Source organism: Eubalaena glacialis, chromosome X, assembly GCF_028564815.1.
Source record: "Eubalaena glacialis isolate mEubGla1 chromosome X, mEubGla1.1.hap2.+ XY, whole genome shotgun sequence".
Lineage (NCBI taxonomy): Eukaryota > Metazoa > Chordata > Mammalia > Artiodactyla > Balaenidae > Eubalaena > Eubalaena glacialis.
Genome location: NC_083736.1, coordinates 87,640,866 through 87,661,070, shown reverse-complemented (window position 1 = coordinate 87,661,070; position 20,205 = coordinate 87,640,866).

Here is a 20,205-nt window from a genome sequence, read left to right as displayed (position 1 = left end):
AGGATTTTGAAAATATTCTGTATCAAGTTGAGGAAATTATTCTCTACTTCTAGCTTGCTGAGAGTTTTTAATCATAGATAGGTGTTAGATTTTGTCAAGTGCTTATTCTGCATCTATTGATATGATCATGCAATTTTTCTCCTTTAGCCTATTAATATGATGGAATGTGTTAATTGATATTCAAATGTTGAACCACCCTTGCATAACTGGGATAAATTCAACTTGGTCATAGTGTATAATTTTTTATACATACAATTTCATTTGCTAGTATTTTGCTGAGGAATTTTGCATCTATGTTCATGAGAGATATTGTTATGTAGTTTTCTTTTTTAGTAATGTCTTTGTCCGGTTTTAATATTAGGGTAATGCTGGCCTCATGAAATAAGTTAGGACATAGTCTCTCTGCTCTAATCTTCTGAAAGATATTGTAGAGGATTTGTATAAATTCTTCCTTAAATGTTTGGTAAAACTCACCAGCGAATCCATCTGGACCTAGTGCTTTCTGCTTTGGAAGTATATTAATTATTGTTTCAATTTCTTAAAAAGATGTAGGCTGATTCAGATTCTCTATGGTTTCTTATGAGATTTGGCAGATTTTATCTTCCAAGAAATTTTTCTTTTTCAACTAAATTATCAGATGTGTAGACATAGAGTTGTTCATAGTATTTCTTTATTATTCTTTTAATGTTCATGAGACCTGTAGTGATGGCCCTGTCTTTCATTTTTGATATTAGTAATTTATGTTCTACATTTTTTCTTAATTAGCTGGACTAAAGGTTTACTGATTTTTTTTTCAAAGAACCAGCTTTTGGTTTTATTGATTTTCCCTGTTGATTCCCTGTTTTCAATTTCATTGATTTCAGCTCTAATTTTTATCTCTTTTCCTCTGCATATTTTCAATTTAATTTGATCTTCTTTTTCAAATTTCCTAAGGTGGAAGCCTAGAGCATTAATTTTAGATCTTTATTCTCTTCTAATGTATGTACTCAGTGAGTTAAAGTTTTCTCTAAGCTTTCACTGCATCCCACACATTTTGATAAATTATGTTTTTATTTTCTTTTAGTTTAAAATATTTATAAATTTCTCTTGAGATTTCTTCTTTGACCTATGTATTATTTAGGAATGCATTGTTTGTTTGTTTGTTTAATTTATTTTATTCAAGTATAGTTGATTTACATTGTTGTGTTAATTTCTGCTGTACAGCAAAGTGACTCAGTTATACATATACATATACATATATATATATATATATATATATATATATACATTCTTTCTCATATTCTTTTCCATTATGGTTTATCATAAGATATTGAATATATTTCCCTGTGCTATACAGTAGGACCTTGTTGTTATCCATTCTACATATAATAGTCTGTATCTGCTGATCTCAAACTCCCAATCCATCCCTCCCCCTTCCCACCTCCCCCTTGACAACCACAAGTCTGTTCTCTAGGTCTGTGTGTCTGTTTCATAGATAAGTTCATTTGTGTCATATTTTAGATTCTACATATAAGTGATATCACATGGTATTTGTCTTTCTCTTTCTGACTTACTTCACTTAGTATGATAATCTCTAGGTCCATCCATGTTGCTGCAAATGGCATTATTTCATTCTTTTTATGGCTGAGTAGTATTCCATTGTATATATGTACCACACCTTCTTTATCCATTCATCTATTGATGGACATTTACATTGTTTCCATATCTTGGCTACTGTAAATAGTTCTGATATGCACATAGGGGTGCATGTACCTTTTTGAATTATAGTTTTATATGGATATATGCACAGGAGTGGGAGTGCTACATCATATGACAACTCTTTTTTAGTTTTTTGAGGAATATCCATACTGTTTTCCACAGTGGCTGCACCAACTTACATTACCACCAACAGTGTAGAAGGATTCCTTTTTCTCCACACCCTCTCCAGCATTTGTTATTTGTAGCCTTCTTAATGATGACCATTCTGTGTGGTTGTCCCTCATTGTAGTAGTGATTTGCATTTCTCTTAATTAGTGATGTTGAGCATCTTTTCACATGCCTGTTGCCCATCTGTATGTCTTCTTTGAAGAAATATCTCTTTAGGCGTTCTGCCCATTTTTCAATTGGATTGTTTGGTTTTTTGCTGTTGAGTTGTATGAGCTGTTTTTATATTTTGGAAATTAAACCCTTGTCGGTAACATCATTTGCAAATATTTTCTCCCAGTCTATAGGTTGTCTTTTCATTTTGTTTAGGGTTTCTTTTTCTGTACAAGAGCTTGTAAGTTTGATTAGGTCCCATTTCTTTATTTTTGCTTTTATTTCTATTGGTACTGGCACAAAAGAGACATATGCATCAGTGGAACAGATTAGAGAGTCCAGAAATAAACTCACATACCTACAGTCACTTAATCTTCGACAAAGGAGGGAAGAACATACAGTGAAAAAAAAGACTGTCTCTTCAGCAGGCGGTGTTGGGAAAGTTGGAAAGCCACATGTAAATCAGTGAAGTTGAAATGCACCCTCACACTATACCCAAAAATAAACTCAAAATGGCTTAAAGACTTAAATATAAGACAAGACACCATAAAACTCCTAGAAGAGAAAGTAGGCAAAACATTATCTGGCCTAAATCATACCAATATTTTCTTAGGTCTATATCCCAACACAGTTGGTATCTCTCTTTTCATCTGGGTCTGGCTTCACCATATTTCTCCAAAGGTATTATGGTTAAAACAAGAGATTTATCAAATTTACTGACATTTTCCAAGAAACGTCTTTTGGTTTTGTTGTTTTTCTCTATTTTTTAAAATTAATTTTTATTGGAGTATAGTTGCTTTACAATGTGTTCATTTCTGCTGTACAGAAAAGTGAATCAGCTATAAGTATATATATATATATATATATCCTTTCTTTTTTGGATTTCCTTCACATTTAGGGCACCACAGAGCACTGAGTAGAGTTCCCTGTGCTATACAGTAGGTTTGCATTAGTTATCTAGTTTATAAATAGCAGTGTATATATGGCAATCCCAATCTCACAATTCACCCCACCCACCCTTTCCCCCTTGGTATCTATATGTTTGCTCTCTACGTCTGTGTCTCTATTTCTGCTTTGCAAATAAGAACATCTATACCATTTTTACAGATTGCACATATATGCATTAATGTACGATATCTGTTTTTCTCTTTCTGACTTACATCACTCTGTATGACACTCTCTAGGTCCATCCACTTCTCTGCAAATGACCTAATTTCATTCCTTTCTTATGGCTGAGTAATATTCCATTGTATATATATATATCACATCTTCTTTATCCATTCCTCTGTTGAGGGATATTTAGGTTGCTTGCATGACCTGGCTATAGTAAATAATGCTGCAATGATCATTGGGGAGCATGTATCATTTTGAATTATGGTGTTCCCTGGGTATATGCCCAGTTGTGGGATTGCTAGGTCATATGGTAGTTCTATTTTTAGTTTTTTAGGGAACCTCTATATTGTTCCCCATGGTGGCTGTATCAATTTACATTCCCACTAACAGTGTAAGAGGGTTCCCTTTTCTCCACACCCTCTCCAGCATTTACTATTTGTAGACTTCTGATGATAGCCATTCTGACTGGTGTGAGGTGGTACATCATTGTAGTTTTGATTTGCATTTCTCTAATAATTAGTGATGTTGAGTGTCTTTCCATGAGTCTGTTGGCCATCTGTATGTCTTCTTTGGAGAAATGTCTATTTAGGCCTTCCACCCATTTTTGACTGGGTTGTTTGTTGTTTTGATATTGAGCTGCATGAGCTGTTTGTATATTTTGGAGATTAATCCTTGGTCAGTTGCTTCATTTGCAAATATTTTCTCCCATTCTGAGGGTTGTCTTTTTGTCTGGTTTATGGTTTCCTTTGCTGTGCAAAAGCTCTTAAGTTTCATTAGGTTCCATTTGTTTGTTTTTGTTTTTATTTCCATTACTCTAGGAGGTGGGTCAAAAAAGCTCTTTCTGTGCTTTATGTCAAAGAGTGTTCTGCCTATGTTTTCCTCCAAGAGTTTTATACTGTCTGGGCTTACATTGAGGTCTTTAATCCATTTCGAGCTTATTTTTGTGTATGGTGTCAGGGAGTGTTCTTATTTCATTCTTTTACATGTAGCTGTCCAGTTTTCCCAGCACCACATATTGAAGAAGCTGTCTTTTCTACATTGTGTATTCTTTTTTGTTGTTGTTGTTATTTTGTTTTTTTGTTTGTTTGTTTTGGTTTGTTTTATAATGAACATTTTATTTTGGAATAATTTTAGGTTTACTGAAAAGTTGTAAAGATAACACAGAGAATTCCTGTATACCTGTTACCCAGTGCCCTAATGTTAACATCTTATAACTATGGTACATTTGTCAAAACTAAGAAATCAATATTGGTGCATTACTATTAACTAAACTACAGATTTACTCAGAGTTATTATTTCATTCATGATTTGATTTCATTAGTTTTCCCACTAACGTCCTTTTTCTATTCCAGAATGCAATGCAGGATCCCTCATTGCATTTAAGCATCATGTCTCCTTACCTTGCCACAGTCCGTGACAGTTTGTGTCTTCACTTGTTTTTCATGATCTTGACAAATATAAGGTGAATTGGTCAGGCATTTTGTGGAGTGTCATCCTCAGTTTGGGTTTGTCTAAATTTGTTTGAAATTTTTCTCATGGTTAAACTGGGGTTTTGAGACTTGGGAAGTGAGGTACCATTCTCATCACATCATCCTGAAGGGTACATACTATCAACATGATTTCATCACTAGTCATGCTAACTTTGATAACCTGGCTAGTGTTAGTCATTGAAAAGCTCCTATGATTCCCTTTTCATAGTCTGTTCTTCGGAAGCAAGTCTCTCAGTGCAGCCCATACTCAGTGGTGAGAGGAAATATGCTCTACACCTTGTAGAATTGCCTCTTCATTTATTTATTTATTCAGTCATTTATATCAGTATGGATTCATGGAAAATTATTTTATACTTTGGGTTATAACCTAATACTATGTCTTATATATATATATATATTTATTTATTTATATTTAACATCTTTAATGGAGTATAATTGCTTTACAATAGTGTGTTACTTTCTGCTTTATAACAAAGTGAATCAGCTATACATATACATATATCCCCATATCTCCTCCCTCTTGCGTCTCCCTCCTACCCACCTTATCCCACCTCTCTAGATGGTCCCAAAGCACCGAGCTGATCTCCTGGTGCTATGCGGCTGCTTCCCACTAGCAATCTATTTTACATTTGGTATTATATATAAGTCCATGCCACTCTCTCACTTCGTCCCAGCTTACCCTTCCCTCGCCCCATGTCCTCAAGTCCATTCTCCGCATCTGCGTCTTTATTCCTCTCCTGCCCTTAGGTTCCTCATAACCACTTTTTTTTTTTTTAGATTCCACATACAGGTGTTAGCATGCAGTATTTGTTTTTCTCTTTCTGACTTACTTCACTCTGTATGACAGACTCTATGTCCATCCACCTCACTACAAATAACTCAATTTCGTTTCTTTTTATGGCTGAGTAATACTTCATTGTATACATGTGCCACATCTTCTTTATCCATACATCTCTCAATGGACATATAGGTTGCTTCCATGTCCTGCTTACTGTAAATAGAGATGCAATGAACATGTGGTACATGACTCTTTCTGACTTATGGTTTTCTCAGGGTATATGCCCAGTAGTGAGATTGCTGGGTCATATGGTAGTTCTAATTTTAGTTTTCTAAGGAACCTGCATACTGTTCTCCATAGTGGCTGTATCAATTTACATTCCCACTAACAGTGCAAGAATGTTCCCTTTTCTGAACACCCTCTCCAGCATTTATTGTTTATAAATTTTTTTATGATGGCCATTCTGACTGGTGTGAGGTGATACCTCATTGTAGTTTTGATTTGCATTTCTCTAATGATTAGAGATGTTGAGCATTGTTTCATGTGTTTGTTGGCAATCTGTATATCTTCTTTGGAGAAATGTCTATTTAGGTCTTCTGCCCATTTTGGGATCGGGTTGTTTGTTTTTCTAATATTGAGCTGCATGAGCTGCTTGTAAATTTTGGAGACTAATCCTTTGTCAGTTGCTTCATTTGGAAATATTTTCTCCCATTCTGAGGGCTGTCTTTTCTTCTTGTTTATGTTTTCCTTTGCTGTGCAAAAGCTTTTAAGTTTCATTAGGTCCCATTTGTTTATTTTTGTTTTTATTTCCATTTCTCTAGGAGGTGGGTCAAAAACGATCTTGCTGTGATTTATGTCATAGAGTAATCTGCCTATGTTTTGCTCTAAGAGTTTTATAGAGTCTGGCCTTACATTTAGGTCTTTATTCCATTTTGAGTTTATTTTTCTGTATGTTGTTAGGGAGTGTTCTAATTTCATTCTTTTATATGTAGCTGTCCAGTTTTCCCAGCACCACTTATTGAAGAGGCTGTCTTTTCTCCATTGTATATTCTTGTCTCCTTTATCAAAAATAAGGTGACCATATGTGCATGGGTTTATCTCTGGGCTTTCTATCCTGTTCCATTGATCTATATTTCTGTTTTTGTGCCAGTACCATACTGTCTTGATTACTGTAGCTTTGTAGTATAGTCTGAAGTCAGGGAGCCTGATTCCTCCAGCTCCGTCTTTCATTCTCAAGATTGCTTTGGCTATTCGGGGTCTTTTGTGTTGCTGTACTAATTGTGAAATTTTTTGTTCTGGTTCTGTGAAAAATGGCATTGGTACTTCGATAGGGATTGCATTGTACCTGTAGATTGCTTTGGGTAGTATAGTCATTTTCACAATGTTGATTCATCCATACGAAGAACATGGTATATCTCTCCATCTGTTTCTATCATCTTTAATTGTTTTCATCAGTGTCTTATAGTTTTTTGAACACAGGTCTTTTGTCTCCGTAGGTAGGTTTATTCCTAGGTATTTTATTCTTTTTGTTGCAATGGCAAATGGGAGTGTTTCCTTAATTTCTCTTTCAGATGTTTCATCATTAATGTATACGAATGCAAGACATTTCTGTGCATTAATTTTTTATCCTTCTACTTTACCAAATTCATTGCTTAGCTCTAGTAGATTTCTGGTGGCATCTTTAGGATTCTCTATGTATAGTATCATGTCATCTGCAAACAGTGACAGCTTTACTTCTTCTTTTCCGATTTGGATTCCTTTTATTTCTTTTTCTTCTCTGATTACTCTGGCTAAAACTTCCAAAACTATGTTGAATAATAGTGGTGAGAGTGGGCAACCTTGTCTTGTTCCTGATCTTAGTGGAAATGGTTTCAGTTTTTCACCATTGAGGACGATTTTGGCTGTGGGTTTGTCATATATGGCCTTTATTATGTTGAGGAAAGTTCCCGCTATGCTTACTTTCTGGAGGGTTTTTATCATAAATGGGTGTTGAATTTTGTCAAACGTTTTCTCTGCATCTATTGAGATGATCATATGGTTTTTCTCCTTCAATTTGTTAATATGGTGTATCACATGGATCGATTTGCATATATTGAAGAATCCTTGCATTCCTGGGATAAACCCCACTTGATCATGGTGTATGATCCTTTTAATGTGCTGTTGGATTCTTTTTGCTAGTATTTTGTTGAGGATTTTTGCATCTATGTTCATCAGTGATATTGGCCTGTACTTTTCTTTCTTTGTGACATCTTTGTCTGGTTTTGGTATCAGGGTGATGGTGGCCTCGTAGAATGAGTTTGGGAGTGTTCCTCCCTCTGCAATATTTTGGAAGAGTTTGAGAAGGATAGGTGTTAGCTCTTCTCTAAATGTTTGATAGAATTCGCCTGTGAAGCCATCTAGTTCTGGGCTTTTGTTTGTTGGAAGATTTTTAATCACAGTTTCAATTTCAGTGCTTGTGATTGGTCTGTTCATATTTTCTATTTCTTCCTGGTTTAGTCTCGGCAGGTTGTGCATTTCTAAGAATTGTCCATTTCTTCCAGGTTGTTCATTTTATTGGTATATAGTTGCTTGTAGAATCTCTCATGATCCTTTGTATTTCTGCAGTGTCAGTTGTTACATCTCCTTTTTCATTTCTACTTCTATTGATTTGAGTCTACTCCCTTTTATTCTTGATAAGTCTGGCTAATGGTTTATCAATTTTGTTTATCTTTTCAAAGAACCAGCTTTTAGTTTTATTGATCTTTGCTATTGTTTCCTTCATTTCTTTTTCATTTATTTCTGGTCTGATCTTTATGGCTTCTTTACTTCTGCTAACTTTGAGGGTTTTTTGTTCTTCTTTCTCTAATTGCGTTAGGTGTAAGGTTAGGTTGTTTAATTGAGATGTTTCTTGTTTCTTAAGGTAGGATAGTATTGCTGTAAACTTTCCTCTTAGAACTGCTTTTGCTGCATCCCAAAAGTTTTCGGTCGTCATGTGTTCATTGCCATTTGTTTCTAGGTATTTTTTATTTCCTCTTTGATTTCTTCAGTGATCACTTGTTATTAAGTAGTGTGTTGTTTAGCCTCCATGTGTTTGTATTTCTCACAGATTTTTTCCTGTAATTGATATCTAGTCTCATAGAGTTGTGGTCAGAAAAGATGACCCAAGATATGATCTATTCTGGAGAATATTCCGGGAGCACTTGAGAAGAACGTGTATTCTGTTGTGTTGGATAGAATGTCCTATAAATATCAATTAAGTCCATCTTGTTTAATGTATCATTTAAAGTTTGTATTTCATTATTTATTTTCATTTTGGATGATCTGTCCATTGGTGAAAGTGGGGTGTTAAAGTCCCCTACTATGATTGTGTTCCTGTTGATTTCCCCTTTTATGGCTGTTAGTATTTGCCTTATGTATTGAGGTGCTCCTGTGTTGGGTGCGTAAATATTTTCAATTGTTATATCTTCTTCTTGGATTGATCCCTTGATCATTATGTAGTATCCTTCTTTGTTTCTTGTAATAGTCTTTATTTTAAAGTCTATTTTGTCTGATATGAGAATTGCTACTCCAGCTTTCCTTTGATTTCCATTTGCATGGAATATCTTTTTGCATCCCCTCACTTTCAGTCTCTATGTGTCCCTTGGTCTGAAGTGCGTCTCTTGTAGACAGCATATACGGGTCTTGTTTTTGCATCCATTTGCCAATCTATGTCTTTTGGTTGGAGCATTTAAGCCATTTACATTTAAGGTAATTATCAATATGTATGTTCCTATTACCATTTTCTTAATTGTTTTAGGTGTATTATTGTAGGTCTGTTCCTTCTCTTGTGTTTCCTGCCTAGAGAAGTTCCTTTAGCATTTGTTGTAAAGCTGGTTTGGTGATGCTGAATTCTCTTAGCTTTTGCTTTTCTGTAAAGGTTTTAATTTCTCTGTCAAATCTGAATGAGATCTTTGCTGGGTAGAGTAATCTTGGTTGTAGGTTTTTCTCCTTCATCACTTTAAATATGTCCTGCCTCTCCCTTCTGGCCTGCAGTTTCTGCTGAAAGATCAGCTGTTAACCTTATGGGGATTCCTTTATGTGTTATTTGTTGCTGTTCCCTTGCTACTTTTAATATTTGTTCTTTGTATTTAATTTTTGATAATTTGATTAATATGTGTCTTGGCATGTTCCTCCATGGATTTGTCCTGTATGGGACTCTCTGTGCTTCCTGGACTTGTTTAACTATTTCCTTTCCCATATTAGGGAAGTTTTCAACTATAATCTCTTCAAATATTTTCTCAGTCCCTTTCTTTTTCTCTTCTTCTTCTGGGACCCCTATAATTTGAAAGTTGGTGCATTTAATGTTGTCCCAGAGGTCTCTGAGACTGTCCTCAATTCTTTTCATTCTTTTTTCTTTATTCTGCTCTGCAGTAAGTATTTCCACCATTTTATCTTCCAGGTCATTTATCCGTTCTTCTGCCTCAGTTATTCTGCTATTGATCCCTTCTAGAGAATTTTTAATTTCATTTATTGTGTTGTTCATTACTGTTTGTTTGCTCTTTAGTTCTTCTAGGCCCTTGTTAAACGTTTCTTGTATTCTCTCCATTCTATTTCCAAGATTTTGGATCATCTTTACTATCATTATTCTGAATTCTTTTTCAGGTAGACTGCCTATTTCCTCTTCATTTGTTAGGTTTGGTGTGTTTTTGCCTTGCTCCTTCATCTGCTGTGTGTTTCCCTGTCTTCCCATTTTGCTTAACTTACTGTGTTTGGGTTCTCTTTTTTGCAGGCTGCAGGTTCATAGTTCCCATTGTTTTTGGTGTCTGTCCCCAGTGGCTAATGTTGGTTCAGTGGGTTGTGTAGTCTCCTGGTGGAGGGGACTATTCCCTGTGTTCTGGTGGATGAGGCTGGATCTTGTCTTCTGATGGGCAGGACCGCATCTGGTGGTGTGTTTTGGGGTGTCTGTGGCCTTCCTATGATTTTAGGCAGCCTCTCTGCTAATGCGTGGGGTTGTGTTCTTGTCTTGCTAGTTGTTTGGCATAGGGTGTCCAGCACTGTACCTTGCTGGTCGCTGAGTGGAGCTGGGTCTTGGCGTTGAGATGGAGATCTCTGGGAGATTTTTGCCACTTGACATTATATGGAGCTGGAGGTCTCTTGTGGACCAGTGCCCTGAACTTGGCTCTCCCACTTCAGGGTCACAGCCGTGACGCCTGGCTGGAGCACCAAGAGCCTGTCCTCCACACGGCTCAGAATAAAAGGGAGAATAAAAAGAAAGAAAGAAAGAAAGAAGAAGGTAAAATAAAATAAAATAAATTAAAGTAAAGTAAAATAAAATAAAATTATTAAAATAAAAAATAATTATTGAGAAAAAAAATTTTTTAAGTAAAAAAAAAAAAAAACAGACAGAAAGAACCCTAGGACAAATGGTAAAAGCAAAGCTATACAGACAAAATCACACACTGAAGCATACACATACACACTCACAAAAAGAGAAAAAGGGAAAAATATATATATATAGTTGCTCCCAAAGTCCACTTCCTCAATTTGGGATGATTCATTGTCTATTCAGGTGTTCCACAGATGCAGGGTACATCACGTTGATTGTGGAGATTTAATCCTCTGCTCCTGAGGCTGCTGGGAGAGATTTCCCTTTCTCTTCTTTGTTCGTACAGCTCCCGGGGTCCAGCTTTGGATTTGTTCCCGCCTCTGCGTGTTGCTCACCTGAGGGCGTCTGTTCTTCGCTCACACAGGACGGGGTTAAAGGAGCAGCTGATTCGGGGGCTCTGGCTCACTCAGGCTGGGGGGAGGGAGGGGTACGGATGCGGGGCGAGCCTGCGGCGGCAGAGGCCGGCGTGAAGTTGCACCAGCCTGAGGCGCGCCGTGTGTTCTCCCGGGGAAGTTGTCCCTGCATCACGGGACCCTGGCAGTGGCAGGCTGCACAGGCTCCCGGGAGGGGCGGTGTGCACAGTGACCTGTGCTCGCACACAGGCTTCTTGGTGGCGGCAGCAGCAGCCTTAGCGTCTCATGCCCGTCTCTGGGGTCCGCGCTGATAGCCGCGGCTCGCGCCTGTCTCTGGAGTTCGTTTAGGCGGCGCTCTGAATCCCCTCTCCTCGCGCACCAGGAAACAGGTAAGAAAAAGTCTCTTGCCTGTTCAGCAGCTCCAGACTTTTTCCCAGACTCCCTCCTGGCTAGCTGTGGTGCGCTAACCCCTTCAGGCTGTGTTCACGCTGCCACCCCCAGTCCTCTCCCTGGGATCCGACCGAAGCTGGAGCCTCAGCTCCCAGCCCCCGCCCGCTCCGGTGGGTGAGCAGACAAGCCTCTCGGGCTGGTGAGTGCTGGTCGGCACCGCTCCTCTGTGTGGGAATCTCTCCGCTTTGCCCTCCGCACCCCTGTTCCTGCGCTCTCCTCCGTGGCTCCGAAGCTTCCCCTCATGTTGCTTTCTAAATTGAGTCTATACATTCTCTTTTAGTCAGTTTTTATTAGTCTTGCTACACTAACAAGTAATTCAATATTTGTTGCTTAGAAAACAATGTGTATTCTTACTTTTAGCTCATGTTTAATGTTGGTTGCAGAGATGTGTAATCCTCTTAGAGAAAAGGAGAATAAACTTTTGGAGACAATAATGCAATCTATTGCCCTCTATATTTGAGGAAACTGCAGGTTTGTTTTGGAGAATTAAAGTTACAAAATAAAGTTTATTCTACCTGTATTTAAAAGGAAATGCACGTATAAAAGAACTCATTCATTTTTTTCTGACAGTTACTTCAAAAAGAATTTAAGTCCCATAATTCCAGAATATATTGGAAACTATCCTACAAAAGATTCAAGTAAAAGAATCAGGGATATTACCCAAAACATGAAACCAGCTTATCTACACTCACTGTGTACCTAACTTTAGAATTTATGTTTCAGGTTATTTCTGAAGTATTTCACTTTTAACAAGTAACCAGATTCCTACTTCTTAACCCGTATTTTGGCTTCTCAGACTTTATCCTGTTTTGCCTGAAGTTGATCAAAGTTGCTTCCATAAGTGTTTCATCGAAATCTACCAGAAAACCCACTGCTAAATTATCACCCTCTTTTAAGATATCATGTTCAATCTCAGTAGAATCCAGGGTTTTCCCTCCTTCTGCTTTCCATGAGCTTTCTCAATTACACAACTTACATGCCCTCTGGTTTATTCAAATTAATGTAGTCATATATGTATTAATAATCACTTCAGATTTTAGGTTTGCTTTGTTTCATGATAGCCACACATATGAAGCAACCACTCTTTCTATTTTCCAAGTTAATTCTTACTACTTATTAAAATTTATAATGAAATATTATATCCAAAATAATGAAAGTGCCTAAATGAGGAAATGTGTCATTTATGATCATCTCTACCATACAATTACTTTTAATGTGTGCTATCTATGCCTAATCTTCCAAAAGATTTAATAAGGAAAAGCAAAGCAAAATTGACAAAAATAGCCATAGAAAATTTAAAGTAATAGTCTTAACATTACTATTAACAGTCCTTCAAAAAATAAAAGGAAAAAACTTGTTGAGTACCTACCTAATTTGTCCTTGAAAACTTTGATAGAAACTAGAGGTGTAAAGATGAATGTTGACAAGGTCTGTTGCACTCAAGGAAATATACAACTGAAAAAAAGTAATTCAATTTGATATATGTTTTTATGAAAGCATGCACAAAATGCCCAGGAAAGTGGGCAAATTTTCACAGATGAGAAGACAGCTTATTGATCAATTTTCTCTCCTGTGCTTCCTTTGCTTCTTTTGATTTTACTGCCTATTCAACCCACCCACAAAACCCTGTGTTCTCCAAACCTATACTTCCCCATTTCAATCAATAGCCAGAAACCTTGGACTGATCCTTAATTCATTATTCTCCCTGAACCCCAGATCCAACCTTTCAGTGAGTCATGTCACCTTTATCTGTCAAACATATCACCAATCCATCCACTTCTCTCAACATCTAATTACGACCACCTTACTTCAAGCACCATCATCTATTTTCTGAATTGCTACAATAACCTCCAAATGGATTTTCCTACTTCTCCTCTTGACCACGAACAATTCCCTCTCCACAAAGAAGTTATTAGTTATGACACACAGCTGCTATGACAAAGAGACTCCAAAGTATAGTGGATTTAATAAGATATACCTGTACTTCTCTTTTATGTAACACCTCAGATGTAAGGAGTCCAAGATTGGCACAGTCCAAATTGGTACAGCAGCTCTGTGTCCTCGATATTTAGCTTTCATCTCTGGGTTCAGATATTGAGAAGGAAAGAAAGAGCTCAAGAAAGTGAATGACCAATCCTTTTAAGAAGAAGTACTAAAAGCAACCTACATTACTTCTTCTCCCATTCTGTGGGCCTGAACTTAGTCATATGGTCACATCTAGATGTAAGGGAAGTTGGAAAATAAAGATTTTCATTAGTTGACTGCAGCCCAGTCAAGACTTTATTATTATAGAAGAATGGAAGAATAGACATTGTGAGACAACTAACAATTTGGTGCATTTATTTTTTAAATTAAAAATAAGAATCACACGAAGTTACTTCCCTGCTTAAAATATGCTGTGGCTTCCTATTTCACTGTATTATAGAACACTATTTGTTTCATTAATGACACTTACTCAAAGTTGTAATTGTATATTTATTTATTTACTCTTTATTGTTTTCCACTCCCTCTATAAGTTAGCACAAGCACAGTCTCTCATATTCACTATTATAACACCATTTTCCAGCACAGTGACTGGCATATAATACATAATTTAAAAATATAAAAATATTTTATAAATAAATGGTTAGGACTTGTTTTATGAATAACAAAGAAAACTATTTCATGAAATAGAAATTATATGGGCTAAAGAAAAACTATATTAATTAGAAATGAATAATAAGTTTAGGAAATAATTAAGAATTTGGACTGAATGGAATATATGGTACCAGAGATTTTTCAGAAGATGTTGATAGGAGTCAGATCATGGAAGACTTTGATTTGATAAGTAGTCAGATTTAGACCTTATCCTTAAGCATATATTAGAGGGTTTTAAGTAAGAGGGAGAAAATGGTCAGATATATTTTCAAATTATACTTCTGGTGGAAGTGATATAGATGAATGGTTTGGCAGAAAAACTGGGAACAAGAGACCAGTCAGGTGATCTACTAGTTGTCTGTCTCTCCCTCTTTCTATCAGCTACTCTTCATTCTTTCGTAGCTTCATTTTTCTTTCCACCAGCTGGCTTCCTTTGGTAATATGTAAATAGTTCATGTTCCTTCATAACTGGAATTTACCAGTGAACTATAAGCCCCCTCTTGCAGACTCTACTACATAAGAGTAATTTTGGTCTCCCCCCCCCCCTTTACTTCTTCATTAATTAAGTTTTTAATTTCCAGGTTCTTGAGAGAAGGTTTGGATATAACCATTTCACTTTTTTTTTTTTTTGCACGTTATAGGTCTCTGAACAGCTATAGGTGCAAATTTTTATCAGCTGTTCATTCCCTGTCCAATCATGTGTAGTTAGGAATGGAGTCAAATGATCTGCCTCCCCACTTGGAAGAGGCTGTTTGTGGGACAATTTTTTAAATAATGCGATTGAGGACAGAACAGATAGTGATTGACATCTCATACACAAAGGATATTTGCTAAACTATTTTCAGTTGCAAGGTATAGAAAACCCAACTCAAACTGCTTTATATAATAAAGTGAATTTATTGACTCACATAACAGAAAAAGTCTAGAAATGGATATGTTTCAGGCATAATTTAGACAGAGTTCTGGAACTATTTATTTGTAATTCTCTTCCCTTCCTTACTTCGGGTGCTGACTTTATCCTCTGGCTGGGTTCACTCATGGTAGGATAACTGCAGCAGTTCCAAGGTTAGTATCTGTATTCCATGTCATCCTGAGCAAGGAGTTCTTTGTTTCTCTATACCAGCAAACAAACGAGTGTACTTTGACTAGTTTAAACAAGTGTCACTAGTGGGAATACCATCCACCATTTGCTTGAGTCAAAGGGGGAAGGAGATAAAACTAATTAGAGTGCCATCTGCTGTACTTTCTGAGCAAGGCAGAAAATACAAATAAAGACAGCTCTAGTCAGTCTCCCTCTCTCTCTCTCTCTCTGTCTCTCTTTCTCTCATCTAATAATGAAAAAATGAAAGTCATTTTGCTACATTTTTTTGATTTAGGATAAAACAAATTTGGTGAGTCAGGTATTATTCTTTCTGACACTAGTTAAACTTCCTGATTATAATACCAATGTGAAAGGTCAAAACAAACAATAAAAACAACAAACATTTGTTTAAAAAAGTGCATGTTTGAAAATGAAATATATAATGATTATAAACATTTACTTATGTATTTGAAGCATCCATAAACCAATATTAATCATCCTGAGTTTTAAATAAATTGTATTGGAAGGTTTACTAAACCCTATTTTGAATAATATAAGACGTTAAGCTACTTGCCAGTGAATTTCCAAATTCCTCTATCTTAGTTGTTTCTGTAACATTCCTAATACAAGTTTTAATACAGTAACATCTGTAGCAGTAAATATGGGAGTGATTTAGATTAGGGAAATTGGAATAAGAGGTTTCTGATAAATTATAGGCAAACTTAGTATTCAGTATGCTGACTACCAGATCAATTGAAATAGTCTGCCTCAACTATTGGCAGGCTGTGTTAAATAAGAGTATGAAATATTTTGCAGTTGGTTGTTGCTATTGATTTATAAAATGTATTTTTCACAGCTAGAGCTTGAACTGCAAAAGCAAATTTAATATTTCTGGGGCATTTTTTCTAATCCATTTTCTGTCATTTGAAAACTTCAAAGTTTGCATTATCACCAATGTTATTATGTAGTTATTTCCAACTAACAGAAAAGGGTGTCAGCATTTATTTAGCCCTTTGCATGTTTTAAATTAAAAGGCCAAACTAGACAGAAGTTATTTTGACATCATGTCTTTTCCTTTCCACATTCACATTTCACCTATCTTTTATCTGGCTAGAGATTTTTTTCTCCTACATTTTATATGTAATTAGCCTGTCTTCCCCATAATTTGTTTAATGTGCAAATTTTTATATTTTCAGCTATACTAAATAAATATATCCCACCCCTTTCATAAAAAAAAACATATATTGCATAAACTAACATTTACTTGAAATTTTATCAAATTAAAGAATAGTTAACATCTGTTATTTTTCCTTGAATGGTCAAATTGGATAGGCGATAAGAACACATCTCTTCATTGTGCAACACACAGAAAGATATTTTTTAAATTAGTATAAAATAAAGACAGAGTTTGGTATATTTTTAAGATTTAATGTCAGAAGGCCTAGTAAAAAGTGAAATTGAGATTAAGTGAAAGATGGAAACATTTTCTTTGTAGTTTTCACCTTGTATAATTTATATCCAAACGAGACTTTTCAAGTAATTGTCTAAATAATTTGGGTCTCAATTCACTGAGATAATAAAAGGAAAGTACTAGCTTAAATCTACCTAAACATACATATTTTTATTTAGTTGCCTGGCTGTTCATTAAATTGATTGTTTTTATATTCTATTGAAGCAGATTGCCATACAGACCTTATGTGTCCTTATGCATTATTATAAATATACTTAAGTCTGTAATGAGAGGGGAGGTAGTACACAAATGTAAAACTTATTAAAAGGATACCCTGTACCAAATGTTACATTTTAAAACCCCTTTATTTTGCTTTTGATATACTATAAAAGGCTTCAGTTCATTTTGACAGTTCCAACCAGGTGGAGAACATTCCATGCACCAAAATTACACCTAATACTTGTAAATGTTTGCTAATGTGTTTCCATAGCTGGTTAAATTAATGAAAACAGGTGGCAGCCTAGGTCAGGAAATGAAGGGAAATGTGAAAGAACTACTCCTTTGCTAACTCCTGAACCATGACTCAAAGCACAAACAAAGGCAGCATTCCTCCCACATAAATTCTTATTGAAAGAAGCCATAAATGTGACAGATACTTGATCAATATGATTTTTCCAAGTTGTCCAAGATAACATGAGGATCTGAACTAATTGTTATTAGCTTGAACGTGTGTTTGCCTTTGTGTGACAGAGAACCAAAATAAAAGTGGCTTAGAAAAAGGCATTAAATATTGTGGCTGGTAGAATAAGGGCCCCCCAAAGATGTGCATGACCTCATCTCCAGAACCTCTGAACGTGCTATCTTACATGATGAAAGAAACTTTGCAGCTGTAGTTCAGTTAAGGATCTTGAGATGGGATGATTTTTAGGATTTCCCAATCTAATCACATGAGTCCTTATCAGAAAGAGGGAAGAGGATCAGAGTCAGAGAGAGATTTGAAGATGCTATGCTGGTGACTTTTAAAGTGGAGGAAGGGGCCTGGAGCCCAAGAAGGCAGGCAGCCTGTAGAAGCTGGAAAATGCAAGGAAACAGATCCTTCCCAGAGAGTTTCTCAAAGGAATTTGGCCTGGCTGACACTTTGGTTTTAGTCCAGAAAGACCCATTTGGTATTTCTGACCTCCACAACTGTAAGAAACTAAATGTGTGTTATTTTAGGCCACTAAGTTTGTGGTTATTTGTTATAGCAACAATAGGAAACAAATACAAATATCTTGTGCTTTGCCATCCTTAAGATGTTACTCTCCTCCTGAATGGCTCATTACAATATATATTCCATCTAATTGATCAGATCAAAGCAGGAACACCAAAAATGCTAGTAGTCATGGTATACTTCATGTCATGCAGTCACAGTTTTTTTAAAAAGGGGAGAAGAGGAAGGAAAATTCACTTAAGAACAATCTTGCTTAATCAGTAAAATTATTAATTTTATTAAATGTTGACTCCTGAATGCACACCTTTTTTAATGTTCTCTGTGACAAAATTGGAGTATGCATAAAGACCTTCTACTTACCAAAGTTTACTGGTTACCTTGAGAAAAGTGTTTCATGTGATTGTTTGAAAAAAAAAGTTGAACTCATCTCTATTTTTCATGGTGTACCATTGTCAATTGAAAGAATGACTCAAAGACAGATTATAGAGTAATACTTTTCTACACTTCCATAACAAAGTACCAAACACTCAGTGGCTTAACACAACAGAAATTTATGTTCTCACAGTTCTGAAATCAAGGTGTTGACACTTTCTAGCTTCTGGTGTTTTCCAGCAATCCTTGACATTCTTTGGCTTACAAATGCATCACTCCAGTCTCATGGCCATCTTCTCCCTGTGTGTCATCACATCATCTTCCCTGTGTGTCCAAATTTCCCTTTTCTATAAGGACACGAATCTTATTGGATTAGGGCACACCCTAGTGAACTCAACTTGATCACCTCCATAAAGACCCTATTTCCAAATAATGTCATATTCTGAGGCCCTGGGTGTTAGGACTTCAACATATCTTTTTTTAGGGTATACAATTCATCTATGACATGGTTATTCAGAGACGGGTATTTAGCAGGCATATTCTCTAAAATGGATGAAGTAAGAATGCCATTTTAAAACAAATAATTGTATGCGTTGTAAATGATAAAACAAATTTTTAAGAGAAAACGGCTGTACCATTTTTCATTTCCACCAACAATATATGAGTGATCAACTTTTTCTGTATCCTTGCCAGCATCTTCCGTCTTCACTACTTTCTTATTTTAATCATTCTGATAGGTGTGTAGTGATATCTCACTGTAGTTTTAATTTGCATTTGCTTAATAGCTAATGATGTTGAACATCTTTTCATATGCTTAATTGCCATGTGTATATACTTTTCAGTGAAATGTCTCTTCATATGTTTTGCCAATTTTCTATTTGGATTGTTTTTCCATTTTACTAAGTTTTGTGAGATTTCATATATTCTACATATTAGTCCTTTGTTAGATATGTGGTTTGTAAAAAATTTCTCGCAGTCTATACTTTGTCTTTTTATCCTCTTAACGTGGTACTTCTCAGAGTAAAAACTTTTAATTTTGATGAGGTTCACCTTATTAATATTTCCTTTTATGGATAGTACTTTTGATGTCAAGTCTAAGAACACTTTGTCTTGCCCTAGATTTTGTCCTATTTTTTCTTCAAATTTTTTACTTTTATGTTTTACATTTAAGTCTGTGATTCATTTTGAGATAAACCTCATACTTTATACAAAATTTAGGTAGAGGTTTATTTCTTTGCCTATGGATATCCAGTTGTTCCAGCAGCGTTTATTAAAAAGGTGATTCTTCCTCCATTGAATTGCTTTTGCACCCTTGTCAAAAATCAGCTGTCCATATTTCCATGCGGCAGTTTCTGGGCTCTCTATTTAGTTCCATTGATCTCTGTGTCTATCTTTCCACCAATACCATGCAGTCTGACAATCACATAGACTGATTCACCACCACCCACATACACACATCTTTTTCTTCATTTTCAAGACTGTTTTAGATATTCTAATTCACTACCTTTCCACAAAAAGACTCAGAATTATCTTGTCTGTATCTACAGAAACTTTGTTGGGGATTTTGATAGGAATTTTGTTAAACCAGCATTAAGTTTGGGAAGAATTGACATCATAATATTGACTCTTAAAAGCAGTATGTCTCTCCATTTATTCAAACCTTCTTTGATGCTTTTCATCAGAGTTTTGTAATTTTTAGCATACAAGTTCTGTGTGTGTTTTGTTAGATTTATGCCTAAATGCTCCTTTTCTTGAGGTACTGTAAATAAATATGGAGGAGTCTGTTCTCATTACCTTCTGCATGAATGAAATTCCTAGCATTCGCTCAGCTTTTTCTGACACCACCACGACAGGGAAGGTGAAGGGTGCCTTGTTATAGCCTGATGAAAACGGAAGTCTGGGATCCCCAGT